The following is a 16,908-nucleotide window of genomic DNA, read 5'->3' as shown; positions in this document are numbered from 1 at the left end:
CTTCCATTTCTCCTTTTGTCGACCTCAACCACTCTCCACACTGCAGTTATCCTGCTTTTTCTAAAAGGCAAATCTAATTCTACCAATTTGTTGCTGACAAGCTTGTTTACTTCCTCATTGAGAAACTGTCAGGGTGTGCAAGAGCCCTCAACATCTGCTTCTTCTCCTTTTTATTTTCTCCCTCTAGAGCTACGCTCCAGCCATGATGAACTTTTTTACACTTTCTTGAAATTGCGTGTCACTATTCAATGCTAGAATTTCCTGCAATTGATAAATACTTTTTGTAATAACTTTCATCCTCCTCTTGACCTAACTCCTATTCGCCCCATTCAAAAAGCCTCCCCTTGTCTTCGTTTGGCTTAGTATCTCTCATAGAGCACCAAATTGTTGTTTGTCAGAAGTTTATTGAGTGCCTGCTATGTGCAAGGCATTGTCCTGAGCACTGAGGGCTCAGTAGTGAACAACACAGCACTCCTGCCCTTATGATTCTTACATTCTGGAATAAAGTCATAGTATACCCTTAACATGATAGTTATTCTCATCATATTCTAATTGCCTGGTTTTTTGTTTCTTTTGGGTGTTTTTTAGTAAGCTTCCTGAATATATAGGCTGTGTCTCATTTGTCATTTTCTCTCACAGTGTTTACCTCAGTAACTAACATGTAAGAAAATTCATGAAATGTTTGTCATGAGTGGATAAATTAATAACTGAATGCTTCCCCACCACCCACATAATGAAAGAACAGTGTTATGCAAAATTAGCCATACATGTGTCTAGTGATAAAAAGGAAAGGACATTTCGAAGCAGCTAATCTTATCAGTGTAGAACTCTATTTGTCAGGAAGATTTCCTGAAGTTAATTAAAGCTGCTATACCTCAAATCTGTCTTGGTATATACTAATAACCATAGTAGTAAAAATTAACAATACGACAAAAAATTATAAGACATTTACTATGGGTAAGTTGTTTAATATATGGGATTCACTTGATGCTTGTGAGAACCTACAAGGTAGATGATGATCTCCTTTTATTTATATAGATGGTAATACTGAGGCCAGTAGAAGTCAAGTGACTGGCCTAGGTGACAAATTTAGTAAGCGTTAGAGCTGGCTGACAAGCCTGAAGGCATTGCAGCCCCGATCATTTACTTCTCTAATCAGATAGACAGAGAGCATCACCCTGAGTGATAAAATACTTTGCCACTTGCCAGCTAGATGAGTGAGTTCACTTCATGCCTCAATTTCTTCATCTACTGATAGGTATGCTGTGGAGATTAAATGACACAATTAATTAAAAACATTTGGCACCCTACTTCTCAAACAGTAAATATCCTGTATATATTGCAATGTTGTTGTGCAATATTAAACATGTGGGTAGTAGTTTCCACCAAAAGTATCAGGGATTTTCTGCCTAGCATGAATCATTTGAACGCTATTGTTTAAAAATATATACAAAACTCTTAATAGTGAACTTCTTGAAAGAAAAAAATTTGTTGGTTCATTGTTTCCTGCTTCTACTATCTTCTTCCACCAGCCTCTCACAGTGACTTGTGCAAAGTCGCTGTAATTATACACTTCTTGGAATGGAGAAGTAAAACAAGCATAGGGTTGTACTCCAACTAAAAAGTCATCTAAGTTTACTATCAATTACCTTAATTATTTACGTAGATCTTGGAAATGTGGAAAGTAGTAGAACTTACAGGAAATAACTCCTATTGCTAAATGATAATTATTTGAGCTTATGTGCCAGTGCCAGTAAATTGGCAATGTGTTCTGAAACAAATCATATCAAAGCATGCCATGAAATATATCAAATGTACCATGACTAAAAGGCACATCCTCCAAGTAGCTGCCTTTGGGAGTAGGCTAGCTGAGAGTGCTATCTATGTCACTCTGGGGACGATTGTGTTACTGCTCAAGGGATTATCTATTTTTACCTTTATCAAAACCAGAGGATGATATTTCCAATAAAATAAGTATAGTAACTTTCTAATTTTCACAGTTTGTCAGAAAATAGAACATATGTAGGCTGATTGGGCAGAGGAGTAGGTTCAAATGTGTGAGAAAGAGAGCTGCATGGAGTACATAAAGATTTTAATTCTGGGTGTGAGAAAAGAAGTGTAGTTATGAATAGACTGTGTGAAAGAGGATTCAGCCTAACAGAGAGTAACAGCATGTTGTACTAATGATTATAGTCAGAAAATATCCAAAATAATCAAATGAATAGATTTGACAGTGTAAAACAGTACATCTAGAAACAGGAAGAATGGAGAATGAGGAAATTTAGAATAAACTTGAGCTCTGTTTTTGCCATATTAAAATGGTGATCAAACCATGAAGTTTAAAGTGTTTGTACCTCCAGCAAAATCTTAAATTAGAATAATAAGAAAGGAAAATACCAAATAGACAGGACTCACAAATGATTGTATAATTCAGGTGAGAGAGATCTCAGGATATTAGGAATAACACTGGACTAGATATTCCAGTGAGTAGAGAAGGTGCTCATAGAATTGGAGATTTCTGGTAAGTCAGTGAGAGTGAAGTGGTTCAGATCTCCTGGGTTTCCTGACATGTTAAATGCATAGAATAAATAAACAATATAACAATGAATTCGAAAATATAGCTGAATTCAAGAGCAAAAAAGGGAACATCCTAGAAACCAGAAAAAAAACCACCAAACACTGAAATTGAATTTGATATAGGAATTGAAGCTAAAGGCAGACAATTCACAGCGCATTGGAACAGTATACTGAGCTTAAGAGGTCTGGGAGCTGGAATTTTGAAGCCCTGGTGAAAGCAGAGATGAGGGCTATGTCTTTGAGAGAAGAGGAGCTGCAATTTTTAGATTTTATTTTTTTTCCTTTTTCTCCCCAAAGCCCCTTGGTGCATACTTGTATATTCTTTGTTGTGGGTCCTTCTAGTTGTGGCATGTGGGACGCTGCCTCAGCGTGGTTTGATGAACAGTGCCACGTCCGCACCCAGGATTGGAACCAACGAAACACTGGGCCACCTACAGAGGAGTGCGTGAACTTAACCACTTGGCCACGGGGCCAGCCCTTGGGGAGCTGCAATTTTGCTACATGCATAAGGCTAGAAGGAGCGTTCAACCAAAAAACACAGACTAGGAAATCTCCACTGCCCAGATTAGGGAAGCTCTCAAAAGTCCATCTGGAGCAGTGGAAGGAAATCAGAAACCTAAACTAGTATCTTGCAGCGGTATAACCTTCAAATCCATACGAACTGTGGAGTAAAAGACCCAATCAACAGCTCCTCAAAAAACTGTTCCTGAACCAGAAACATCTGAGGAACCCCAGCAGAAGCGAACAAAATATCCCCTGGTAAGAAAATGGTGATCAAAAAAAAAATAGCCTTAATAAATAAAACATAACTTTAAACATAGCATAGCATAACGTAAGTTTAAAGCAAACCAAGAAAATCTGAATTCAGACTAATAATGGAGAATGGCATTAAAGATGAAGTACTCATTATTGTATAGGATTTAATTATCCATGGCAGAAGAGTCCCTCAAGGAAAATAGCCATTGATGAAAATGAGCTCAAAGTAAAATAACATTCTTTTAATCAAGAGATATGAACAACAATGAGAGAGATAATAGGTGCAAAAAACATGATAATGTATGCATAAAAAACTAAAGATAGTGGAATTATTTGAAAGAAATTTCAAAGTAATCATGAGAAAATATTCAAGCAGTAGCAAAAGAATAAGACCATAAAGAAAAAACAGGTAGATTTGAAAACACAAACAATGAGTCGATTTTATAATAAACAAACACATAGAAGTTCCAGAAATGAAAAAGGCAAACAGACCTAAAAGTTAACAGCTCAAAGACTTGGTCAAGAAAAGAGAATCAGTAAATTGCAAAAGACTTCTCAGCAACTTCAATATATGAAGAATATGAATTCTAGAAGAAGAGAACTGAAAAACCAGAGAAGAATCAATATTAAAAGTGATAACAGAATTTTTGAAAGACATACCATGTCCAGAATGGCAAAATAAAACACATTCAGATTTAGACATAGCACAGTGAAACTGTAAAAAATTGAAGACAAAATATGAAATTCTTAAGGAGATACTGGAGAGAAGAGACATTATTTACAAAGGAATAATAATCAGACTAATAACATACCTCTTGTTAGCAACAATAGATAGCAGAGACAATCGTATAATATCTTGAAAATACAACAGAGAAATAAACTTAAAACCAGAGTTATTTACCCTGATGCAGTATGATTCAATGGGGAGAGTAGAATAAATACATTCTTAAACCTGCAAAGACTGTGAAAGTTTGCTACTTTATGACTCTTGCCTAACGAACTACCAAATTACACATTTTGGCCCAAATGAAATTGAATTCCAAATAAAGGAGTAGGGTGGGCTGGAAAAGATAATGGAGATCACACTGAGTGGAAAATGTCACTAAATCCAAAGACATATTTATTGAGATATATGACTATCTCGGAGTGACAGTGGAGTTAAAAGCAAAGTTGAACTAAAATAGCCAAAAAAAAAAAGGAAGAAGGGGTATGTTCAGGGTTGAGGCGTTCTAAGATATTGATAGTGTTTAAATTAAAAAAAGGAAAAAATGGAGAGTAAAAGGAGAAACCATTCTTGGGGAATGTGCAAAACTACAGATATTATTGGATAGTGTCAGTATGCTTGAAAGGAATGGGGTAAATAGGATCAGGTAGGGTCTGCCCCCTTGGAGGCGCTTGGACACAGCACCCTATTATGAAAAGGTTTATGGGATTTAAATCAGAATAATCATAACTAGAGTAATATCTCCAATTGACCTGAGGACAATGCTGTTCTGTTAGTAAAATAGTGCTCATGCACTTTATTCAAGTGTGGTATTTGTCTTGTGATAGAAGCATGAGAAGAACTGGTAAAAACAGGCTCTAGAAAGTGGAAACGTTTGGTTATTTTGTATATATAGTACCTAGTTATTTCTTGTAAGCCACAGACACACTCTTACTTTACTTAAGAAAAAAGTGAACTTTTTAAATTGATGACTTAGAACTTGCATAAAACAGAAAGCAAACTTATTATGGTAAATACCTATAATTAGTCCCCAAAGGCAACATTTGCTGTCTAAAATGGGACTGAGTACAGAAGCCCACATATTCTCCTGAGGCAAAATTCCCCATTCTCACAATGAATTTTAACTTGAAAGAAAACAGTTCCTTTTGTCTGCCATTGCCTTTTCCTTTGTGGCTGATCCCTTCAGGATTGTGAGGAATGATACATGAGATGCTCAGAATTACAGCACCTTGAAAATAAGCATTCTTTATTGAGATTTAAAAGTTGGAAAATCAACAAATTGCTTTCCCAGTTTGAGAATTCTGACTATAATCAACATGAACAATAGATATTTAAGAGATCAGATGTAGGAATATATACCTGAATTACAACTTCTCAAAATAGTAGGAGATGCTTTCGAGGTACAAATTAATAGAAGGGACTCCCGGCAGTGTTGTGACCATTTGACCACACTCTGGCTAAACAAGGCCTGACTGACACCACAGTCTTTACTGCCCTCAGTCTCTCTCTATTTTTTTTTTTTTTTTTGATGAAATGCATCACTAACCAAAATTAGACAATTCTCCTTGATCCCACCCATTTCTTCTTCCCTCACCTCAAATCTGTTATTACTAAGTCCTCAGGTTCTACAGACACTTTATAATCCAATTCAGTCCAATCCCTCTCATGGACTGTTGCAAATCCCACCTGTTTGCCCTGATTTGAATTTTGCATGCCATTCATTAATTCGAGAATAGGTATTGGGGACTGTCTTAGGCAGTTGGGGCTACTATAACAAACTACCATAAACTGGGTGGCTTATAAAATATTTTTCTCACAGTTCTGAAGCCTGGAAGTCTGAGATCCGGGTGCCAGTCTGATCAAGTTCTGGTGAGGGCCCCCTTCAGGGTTGCAGAGTGTCAACTTCTGGTTGTGTCCTCCCATGGCAGAGAGCAGAGAAAGGAAGCACGCTCTCTCCTGACTCTTTCAAGGGCATTCATCCCATTCATGACAGCTCCACCTTTATGACCTCATCTAATCTTAATTACCTCCCCAAGGGCCCCACCACCTAACACCATCACATTGAGGGTAGGGTTTCAACATGTGAATTTTGGGGGGACACGCATTCAGTCTACAACAGGGACGTTTATTATGCTCCTGTCATTATTCTAGTGTAGGGGATATAGTATTGAACAGAAAAGACAAAAATCCATGCCCTCATGGAGCTGTATCCTAATGGGGGGAACACAATAAATAAGAAATGCTAGCTGAATATGTATAGTTTAGATGGTTAAAAGTGCTAAGAAGGAAAAGAAAAAGTATGGAAGGGGACTGAGAAATTGTGGAGTGCAATTTTTAGTAGAGTAGAGAGACATGGCCTCACTGGGAATGTGACACTGGAGCAAATATCTGAGGAAGTCCAGGAGTGAGCTATGGAAAGAACTGGAGAAGAGAGCTCCAGGTGAAGAGAAAAGTGGGAGCAAATAGCCCACAATTTGTAGTCATTTTAAAATGCAGATAATATCAAATAACTGTTACATTTAACTCAATTCAGGGACTTTCTATTCCTTTAAGAATGTCATGTAAATAAACTTTATACAGTATTCTAAGGCGCTTCAGCATATGGTTCCAGGACCTCGGTCCTCCTCCCACAGTGTTCGCTGCCTTCTCTGCAGGGTGGCTGGGTCCTGCCATTGCAGTTCTTAGAAAATGCCAGGTATTTTGTCACCTCCAGCCCTCACTCTGGTTACTTTACTTTTTCATTTTAACCCATTTCTGTGTCTAACAACTTTTCATTTTTTAAGTATAAGTTTAAATAATATCTTTCTGAAGAAGTTGTTCCCAAACGTCCTGTTTTTTAGGACGTGCAATTATGCACCGTTGTCTAAATCTCCCTAGAGAAGCTTCCTGATTCTTTCCTGATACAATCTGAGTCTACCTTTTTCTTTGTTCCACTTCTTTATTCACTATTTCACTGTCTGCCTGCCTCCTTCTAATGTAAGAAACAGGAAGGCAGAGACCCCCTGTATTGTTTTCTCTTCTTCTGGAATGGCCCTTTCCCAGCTCCACCCACAGCTTGTGCATCTTGTCCTTCAGTTCTTGGACCGAATGCCACCTCCTCAAAGATGAGCCTTCCCTCAAACGCCTTTCTTCAATTACTCCGTTTCAGAAGTTCAAATGCCTTAAGGGACAAGCATGCAACCTGAGTATGAAATGGCCTGGGGTAGGCAATACAGATAGGTAGGAGAGACTTCTTCACTAGAGAAAAAATTTTAAAATATATATGTGTGTGTGTGACACAAAGAATTAATACCCATAAGATGCATAAATTTCCTAAAATCGTCAAACATTCCAGAGCATAATTTGGCAAATGATTTGATTATAATTTCACAGAAAGTTCACCAAAATGACAATATCAAAAGACACTCCAATTTCTTTTTTAAAGAAAAACACAAATTTCAAACACAGTACTATAAGTTCTATGGGAAAGAATTCGTGTGCTCTGCTTTACCATTATATCCCTAGTTCCTAATGTGAAATCTGACATCTGACGCTGTGTGTGTTTGTGCATAATTGGCTATCATTTGTTCCTAACAGATTCAAGAAAATGGATATAGATATTCAGTGTTGTGAATGTGTGGAGAAACAGACACCACAGTACACTGTTTTTAGGGCTGGCGATTTGGGAATATCAGAATTGGAATTGCGTGTTCCTTTAACCCAATGTTTTTAACTCTAGGAATTTATCTCACCACATGCCAAAAGTACAGAATGGAATGTTTACATAAGCATTTTTTGTAATAGCACATAATTTGAAAAAATTAAATTGCATCTATTGAGCAATGATTAAATATTTAATGCAGAATAGTGATTAAAGAGTGCATTATGTAATATGTCTAGAATACATTATTAATTAAAATTTCAGAATAAAGCAAATTGCACCTATATGCCTAGGCAGAATGAATAGAAGGAAACTCACCAAAATGTTCTGTTTGCTTATCAATGGACTTGAAAATCCAGGCCTGTCTATTTATTTCTTTATGTATGTATATATCTTTGTATGTATTTACATATGGATTTTCCAAATTTTCCATAATGAACTAATTTGCAGTTTTTAAGTCACAGGAAAATTTAAACATAAAACCTGTTCTAGTACTTCTCACAATATTTGCCATCGCACTGAAGTAAGGGATTTCCAAATGGTCCTTCATAGTAGGAAGTTTCCTTCTTGCTGACTTTGATGTGGAATATATTTACAGATGTTTCTTTCCACAATAAAGTTTGGTTTACACTCTCATTAAACTTTTTGGCAATTACCTGAACAGATATTTCTGGATCATATAGGGGAGAGAAATTGGCCTGGATGTGCTATGAATGTACAAATAGCTTTAAATCCACACATATAATCAAGAGGAAGTGATGGTCTATTTACTGGAAATAAAAATGCTGTTATACAACTGTATTAGTTTTCTATGGCTGCTATAACAAATTGTCACAATACTAGTAACTTAACTTTATGAACTGGAGCTGGACCCATGGCATAGGGGTTGAGTTCAGCCTACTCCCCTTTAGCAGCCCAGGATCCCGGGTTCAGATCCCAGGCATGGACCTAAGCCACTCATCAGCCATGCTGTGGTGGCAACCCATGTACAAAATCGAGGAAGACTGGCAACAGATGTTAGCTCAGGCCAATCTTCCTCTGCAAAAAAGCAAATAAATAAATAAATAAAACAACTTTATGAACCTATAGCTCTATAGGTAGAAGTCTAACACAGGGTTTGCTGGGCTAGGATCAAGGCGTTGGCAGGGCTGTATTACTTTCTCATGACTCTAAAGGAAAATCCCTTTCCTTGCCTTCCTAGCTTCTATGGACAGCCTGCATTCCTTGACTTGCAGCCTCCTTCCTCCATCTTCGAAGCCAGCAATAGCAAGTCAAGGCCTTCTCACATGGCACCACTCTAACCAACCCTTCAGGCTCGCTCTTCTGCCAGGACCCTCGTGATTCATTAGTCTCACTTGGATAATCCAGGATGAATTCCTCATTTTTAGGTCAGCTTATTAGCAATTTTGATTCCATCTAAGATTAATACCTTTTGCCAGGTAAGGTAACATATTCATAGGTTCCAGGGGTTAGAATGTGAGCATGTTTGAGGGCTGGCCATTACTCTGCCTCCCACACCAACAAAGGATCATTCCAGACCATGAGGAAAACACCCGAGTCTTCTTAATATTCATATACGTCTTTATTATAACATGCTTTTGATAATTGGTAAACTACATGTAAGTTGTCTCAGGTCCTAGCATAGACCTAAAGAAGTATAGATTTCAGCTCACTCTTAAACATTCATTGATAGTCTTGCAAAATCCTCTAAGGTGTACCGTCAGAATCATGCCTTTAGCACTCTTATGTTACTTGTGCTGATAACTATAATTTGCAAAACCATGGAGGTATGTCTGTTCTCTGGAGTTTATCCGCCAGACTAATCTGTGCAAAACTTAGTCTTTTCCACCCTTATCACAACTAGAGAGAAAATTAGAAAATCATTGCTATTTCGTCAATAATTGGGCCTTTTTAATTGTATATGTAGCTATCTTTAATATGGTTTTAATATTTCTCTCAAGGGAACAGCAAAATGGTGCGACCTCTTCCTGAGCAGTTTCAAAGTCTGAATTTCCTATCACCAGTTTATGTAAAGATATATGAGTTACTAATAGGTCATAATTAGATTTTATGACAATGATCTTGTAAGGTGTTGTAGAATCACCTTATGCACAAATAACTTGCTATAAAGTAGCTACTTACATAAAGGAGCTGAAGAATTTAATAACAAAGTCCTTTAAAGTATGCCACCAAATTTTCATTTGTGTACGTTTAGGCACTTAATAAGTATTTTTTGCATGAAATAATTCTTCAACATTATTTATTTGAATGATTTTTGGTTTGTTCTTTAACTTCTACAGACAATTTATTGAAAAAAGTACTTTATAAGAATTTTATTAGTAAAGTTTTTGGCCACTCTCTGTCTCCCTCCCCTCTTTCTCCACTCTCCCCACCAAAAAAACAAGATGGACAATTTACCAAATTTTACCACTGCTATTTTATAAGGTAATTATAGTCAGGAAGGGAAATGATTATAATATGTCTCTGTCTCACCAGGAAAGCTGGGTGTTCTACATTATCCTACAAGACTAAACTTTGTGCATTCTGTTCATTCTCTTTCATTGGGAGTCTAGGGCAATGATGCTTTTCACTTTTATTCCACTTAAACCAACTTGATGTAATCTGAACATCTTCTGTTAATCCCACTGTGAGTTTTGTATTTTGTCCAGTGAGGAAGTTGTCATATTTCTTCCTGTTTGAGCATCTCTGGGGTAAGAGTTTCTTGTTCAATCTTGTTTCCTTGTTAATCTTTTGATCTATAAATTTTTTACCGACTTTTTAATAAGCTCCTCCCTCTTTAATTTTTTTTTACCCATATGATCAATTGATATTCATTATTTCAAGGCCTAGCAAGAACTATGGTCATTCATTCATATTCAACAAATATTTATGGAATGCCCACCATACGGAAAGTACTGGGCCAAACAGTGATTTATTCTTTCCTGACAGAATATTTATATTTCCTCTTTTATGTACTCAAAGTGGTAGATAAATCTGAATATTTTTGTGAGGAGAAAAATGTTTATAGTTTAGTGAAACTAAAGCTGTAAAAAGACAACAACAAAACATAAAAACTGGTGAGTTTCTAGTGGCCTTCTCACCAAATATAATCAAATTATTTGGAGTCATTGGGGCATCTAATACAACCTTCTATGATACTTTTTACTATTCACTTACATGTGATTCTCCCAGTGGACATTGAGCAAAGTGTGGAGATATTCTTTATGGTCATGACTGAGGAGTGGGATGGGCGCCATTGGCTTCTACTGAGTACAGGCCAGGGATACTGCTAAATCTCCTGCAATTCACACAACAACGACAACAAAACATATTTAGTCCAAAATATCAATAGTGCCAAATTTGGGAAACCCTGACTTACGTGAACCAAATACAAATGCTCCATGCTGTATGACACTTCAAATAAGCTAAAGAAGAAGCAGGTCATATACCGGGCTGAATCTTTTCGTATAGAATTAGACCAAGGAAAGTAGAATAACTATTTTGTACATTTAATGTAAAGTGTATAACATTTATTCACGTTTTTTCCCTTGATTTGTAACGGTTTTATGAAATTACAATTGCAATCAGGTAAAACCCTTAAGCGTAAACCTGACTGGCTTCTCAAGTATCTAAGGAGACACAGCTGGAATGAAAACAGATGGAAAGTGTAAATGAGAGGATTCAATTAACATTTTTCCTTCTAGTACATGTTTCAAAAAGAAAATCCCATGAGACTGAATATGAGACCTTATTTCAAAAAATATGGTGCCTTTTTACTATGTTAAGAATAAAATCGTTTAACATCTTTTTACGTCATCTGGTGTTTAGTCCAAATCTTGTCCTTAAGGTTAAGACACAAAATGGTGACAAAGAAATTCTACACTACAAGTGACAAAATTGTAGAATACTAACCAATTTAGCGGCAGCCTGATTCTTCCAGGAGTCTTTCTCTACTCTTAATAGCATTATAATTGTTATTACAAGATTAGATTTGACACCATGATTCCTAAGAATGAACATAATAAAAATACACCATTTATTATAGTGCTAGCAATTATCCTGCTGTGCCTTCATCAACATCTAAAGGGATCGATGAAATGTAATCAGATCCATTTGAAACATCCTTATTTTGAAAGTTTAATGCGTCTTTCAATGCTAATTTTAAATATACTAAAATTGAGTTCGGCCATTTATAAGGCTGAGATTGTTTTCCAGCTATCTCTTAGGGGTCAGTAAAGAACTGTAAAATGATTAGCAGATGGACAGAGGCAAGGTTATATATTCACTTCTTCAATTATTTCAATTGCTCAAAATGTTGTAGATGCTTTCAGAGTAAAACACTGCAATTATACACCAAGTATTTAGTAGGACTCCTTCAGATTTCAAGAAAAAAGTAGATGTTCAGTTTACTGTGGGATGGAAGTGAAAGAATACATGGGGACATAAAGAAATATAAACCCCTCAGCAGTAGCTGTGTCCCACTGAACACAGCTAATGTGCAACATTCTCATGAGCCAGTTTTTCTTTGTCTCTGCTTCTACTTCCACTGCAATTTACTACTACCATTTCCACTACCATTTCTTCCTGAGGACTTCTGCTTAGGGGTTTCCATGCATCTTATGCCTTCTGTTTTACTTGAATGTAGACTACTTCTCTGTGTGCTCATATTCAGACTCTCCAACAAGAAGTTCTGTCTAAGTTGGTGATTTACCAATCAGAAGAGAGAATTCCTGGCAGTCAGAGTTTTCAAGACCTGTTCTCAGGCAGCTGGCTCCTTTTACATCCATTCCATAGATGTCTCTTTTAATTCCTGATCTGATCAATTTTGGCTGGGATTGCAGGTTAATGGACATAGAGGACAGAAGTGACATGGGACCTGAGGAAAACTGTAGACCTCTTTTTTCAGACGTGAGTTGTGAGTGTGCTATGCACTCAAAGAAAAAAAATGAAATAAAAAAAAAATGATTAGACATTTTATCTTTAAGAAACTAAATTTTACCACAAATAAAATATAAACAAGATGGGATAAAGAAAATCTTATAAATACTTGGTAAGTTCTTCATAAAGCAGATGTTAGTAGACATTTTTGCCAAAGTTGTGACAAGCCCATAACTGGAACACCATACAATATTTCACTTAGCCTTAAAAAGAAGACAACATAGATGGAATTATTCAAGGACAGAGAATGAAAGTGTATAAGTAGTTGGAGAGGTAAATTTTGATATAAGTATACAAACAAAAGCATTCCTTTATCATGGAAAAGCAGTGGCAGATAAGAGATTAAGAAAAGGATCCTTTTATCATAGAAAAATAATAGATAATGACAAGTGAGATATTTTTCAAATGCAGAGAGAATGGACAGCATTTAACAAATGTCAACATAATAGGGTTATTCTTTGATGGTCTGATATACAATTGGCCAATAAAAAGATAAAATAAAATAAAAACTATGTTTTTTTGAACTTGTAAAATGGTATGAGGTAAAAATACAAATCCCTGACAAAAACATGAATAAATCTATGGAAAATAGGTACATAATAGGTCATTTACACACTTTTAGTTTTTCTAGGGCACAATTAAACTTTTCAAGGGGTAAGTAATATAGATAATTTTCAACCCAATAATAATTTAATTTTGCTGTATTCAAATAGAATACTTCACTGATTTAAAAGGTCCATTTAACATTATTTAATATGGCATTCCCCATATATATGTATATATATACATATACATATTTTTTAATATACAACTCGCTTTCTGCAGAATACCTGTTAAATTTGGAGGAGTGCTAATATTGCATGGAACACTCCTTGGAAAATTCTATACTGAACTGCATATGAGCAGATTCTGTGCACTGAAATATTATGTTAGCCTCTACTTTGCATCACTATTAATTATGTGAAAGTAATTAGATCAATGACCCAACATCTACGCTAAAGTTGTACTGACATATGAAAATTAAATAGCAAAGTCCATTTTCTTTCAAATTCAGACTAATCACTCCTTTTAGTGCCTTTGGAAAAACAATGCCCATTTCCAAAATTGACGCAAAAGTAAACTTTTCAAGATTCTTTAAAAGACACAAGTGCCACTGTGCCCTACTGCGTGCATTAACCTCAATTATTTTAAACTGGAGTTAAGAAAAAGATAATTGCTAAAAAATACAAAATCTATCAAGACTGTAGGTAGCCTATAGGGAAAAGCATCATATAACAGCTGATATCACATCAACTTTTCCAAATTCTGTTTACAGAATGGTCATTCAGAACTCATAAGGGACCATGTTAAATGAGTCATTTGTCCTGTAATTAAAAACTCAAATTACTGTGTTTTTTAATGCCTGACTGCCAAACTTTCCTTACTAGCCAGGAAAAGTTCCTTAGATTTTGAAAGTAACTCGCAATAGTTGATTTTAAAAATCTTATCATTTATGCGTGTTTACATTATTTTCCATGATACTCAATGTAGGCAAACACAATAACATTTATGTTTAATGGGAAAATGTTTAGAATAGTCTCCATTTTCAATAACATGACACTGAGTGAATAAAAACTCAGAAATGCACATGATAAGATGCTGTTAATTCCCCACCAGATTTACCCCATTCAGACCCCCAACAGTGAGTTCAAGGATCTGTTAATTATTAAAGGCTGCTCAGGTGACTCTGATGTTCACTAGAAGAAACTGTCATTGTGACACGAGATGTTTAATGACTTGAAGACAAAGTCACATCCTGTTATTGAGCAAAAATACAAGTTAAAGTGTGCATAAAGTGAGCCAATTTCCACGTAAGAGACTGCACTCATTTATACATGTACACACACATACATGCACACATATGCACGCTCACACATACAATGTGAACATCCCTGAACCAAAATATTTCCAGTGGTTCTCTCTTGATGACATGATTGTAGGTATTTTTTCTTCCTTTTTCGTATATGTGGATTTTAAATTTTCTACCGTAAATATATATTTTGCAAGAAAAATTCATTTTTAAAAATAGCAGATGACCTCCCAAACACAGTGGTTGCAACTAGATACCAGGGAAGTACAGACCAAGAGGGAAAAGAGTAGAATCCAAAATCTTGATTGTATACCCTGACGAAAACCATGACAAATGATGAGAATTAGAAGTGAATTTAAAGAAAAATATCTAGTAGGATTTTGATATTCACGGGCTGGTTGTAAAATTGCTCAGACACCTCCTTTTCAAAAAGTTTTTAAAAATCAATAATAAATTGCGCTGTTGGCATAAGAAAACAACAACAACAAAATTGTGTGGGAATGTTTTGCTCAGCAAGCAGCAGCGATCCTTAAGCGGGCCTCGCAGGCACAGGTGGAGAAGTGTGAGGTGCATCCTAGAAACCAGAGGATGCCCTGGAGGGCTCCTTGCAGGCAATGGGGTAATGAGGAGAGGACACTGAGGACTGTGGGCACAAAGAGAGGTGGGAGATGACAGTTCTTCCAAGTCCAGTCTTCCATCCGGGACCTGCTGCTTTCCCATCAGCGTTTACAGGGAGAGTCTGTGCGGAAGCTAAAGGGAGGATTGTGGGAGGTGAAGGCGGAGTAAGCCCATCTGATTTGAGTCAGCCCGGCTGTCGTGAAGGATGCTAAGCATCCTCAGACGTGAGGGAGGCAAAATCAGGCTCCCTGCCCAGAGCCTGCAATTTCTAACCAAGCATCAGAACAGATAAGTGAAATCAATCTTAAACCAGCAACCTGCTAACCCGCCAGCTGGATCCTTCCTGGACCACTAATATGTACCACCCACTGAGGTCCCAACTTACTGTTTGGGTATTTTTTTTTCACTCTATCTTTATTGAGGTATAAATGACATATAAAATTGTAAAATATTTAAAATGCACATCATGATGATTTTATATATATATATGTATACACACACACACAAATTGTGAAAGAATTCCCCCCTTCTAGTTAATTAACCAATCCATGACCTACATACTTATCGTTTTTTTTTTGGTGAGAATATTTAAGTTCTACTCCCTTAGCAAATTTCAATTATCCAGTACAGTGGTATCAACTATAGTCACCAAGTTTTTCATTAGATCCTCAGACTTTATTCATCTTATAGGTGAACGTTTGGACTCTTTTATCAACTTCTCCCTATTTCCCCCACTTCCGTCCCCAGACCCCGGCAACTAATTTTCTACTCTCTGTTTCAATGAGTTTGATTTTTTTTTTTAGATTCCACGTATAAATGATACCATGCAGTATTTGTCCTTCTCTGTCTGGCTTATTTCACTTAGCATGATGCCCTTACGTTCCATTCATATTTTTGCAAATGGCAGGACTTTCTTCTTTCTCATGGCTTAATAATATTCCATTATATATATCACATATATGTATATCACATCTTCATATACTATTTCATCATAATAATATTCCATTATATATATATCACATACATATATCACATATATATATCACATCTTCTCTATCCATTCATCCATTGATGGACACTTAGATTGTCTTCGTATCTTGGCTATTGTGAATAATGCTGCAATGAACATGGGAGTGCATGTGTCTCTTCAAGATCTTGTTTTCATTTCCTTTGGGTATATACCCAGAAGTGGGATTACTGGATCATATGGTAGTTCTATTTTTAATCTTTTGAGGAACTTCCATATTGTTTCCCCTAGTGGCTATACCAATTTACATTCCCAGCATGTTTTTCATTTTAATGGTGCCATTTTGTATTAGACAATTCTCAGAAAAATTGATTCATTAATCTGTTGAACTCAAAACAAGAAAATAATTTTGTTGTGATTGCCATATGATTATGATTTTTTAACAAACTGTGCATTAGTCTTCTATAGCTGCTGTTAACAAATGCCATACACTTAGTGAGTGGCTTAAAATAATACAAATTTGTAATAGAACCTCAAAGTTCTATTTTTGCCTTTTTAGTACTCTAAAATCTGGTAAAGCCATTTTCTATTCTCTCTGATAAAAAAGAAAGTGTGATATCTTGAGATATGAGTGATTTTTTTTAATTCCGAGTATCTGCCTCTTCACTTATAAAAATTATAATATAAAGTACTCAATTGTTCATGAGATACACACACATAGACACAGAAGGGCAATTACAAGCAAGAACTTTGAAATTAGACCAGATTTTGACTAAATTTATAGTTCAAGAAAGTTGTTAAACATTTCTTTGCATCAATTTCTGAACCTGTAAGTTGCA

The 16,908-nt window shown here is 36.0% G+C and overlaps 1 long non-coding RNA gene across 1 annotated transcript; it reads right to left on the bottom strand.

Annotated features, from left to right (window-relative positions):
* Positions 1 to 954: 954 nt before the first annotated feature.
* Positions 955 to 5,995, bottom strand: LOC138919864 (uncharacterized). Its single transcript, XR_011430413.1, has 2 exons — positions 5,875 to 5,995; positions 955 to 1,263 (listed from the first exon to the last, which is right to left on the bottom strand). It is a non-coding gene; the product is annotated as an uncharacterized lncRNA (long non-coding RNA).
* Between the last annotated feature and the right edge of the window lie 10,913 nt (positions 5,996 to 16,908).

Source organism: Equus caballus, chromosome 21 (genome assembly GCF_041296265.1).
Source record: "Equus caballus isolate H_3958 breed thoroughbred chromosome 21, TB-T2T, whole genome shotgun sequence".
In the NCBI taxonomy this organism is placed as follows: domain Eukaryota; kingdom Metazoa; phylum Chordata; class Mammalia; order Perissodactyla; family Equidae; genus Equus; species Equus caballus.
Note: the sequence above shows the minus strand (reverse complement) of the source record. Positions and strands in the feature narration are given on the sequence as shown.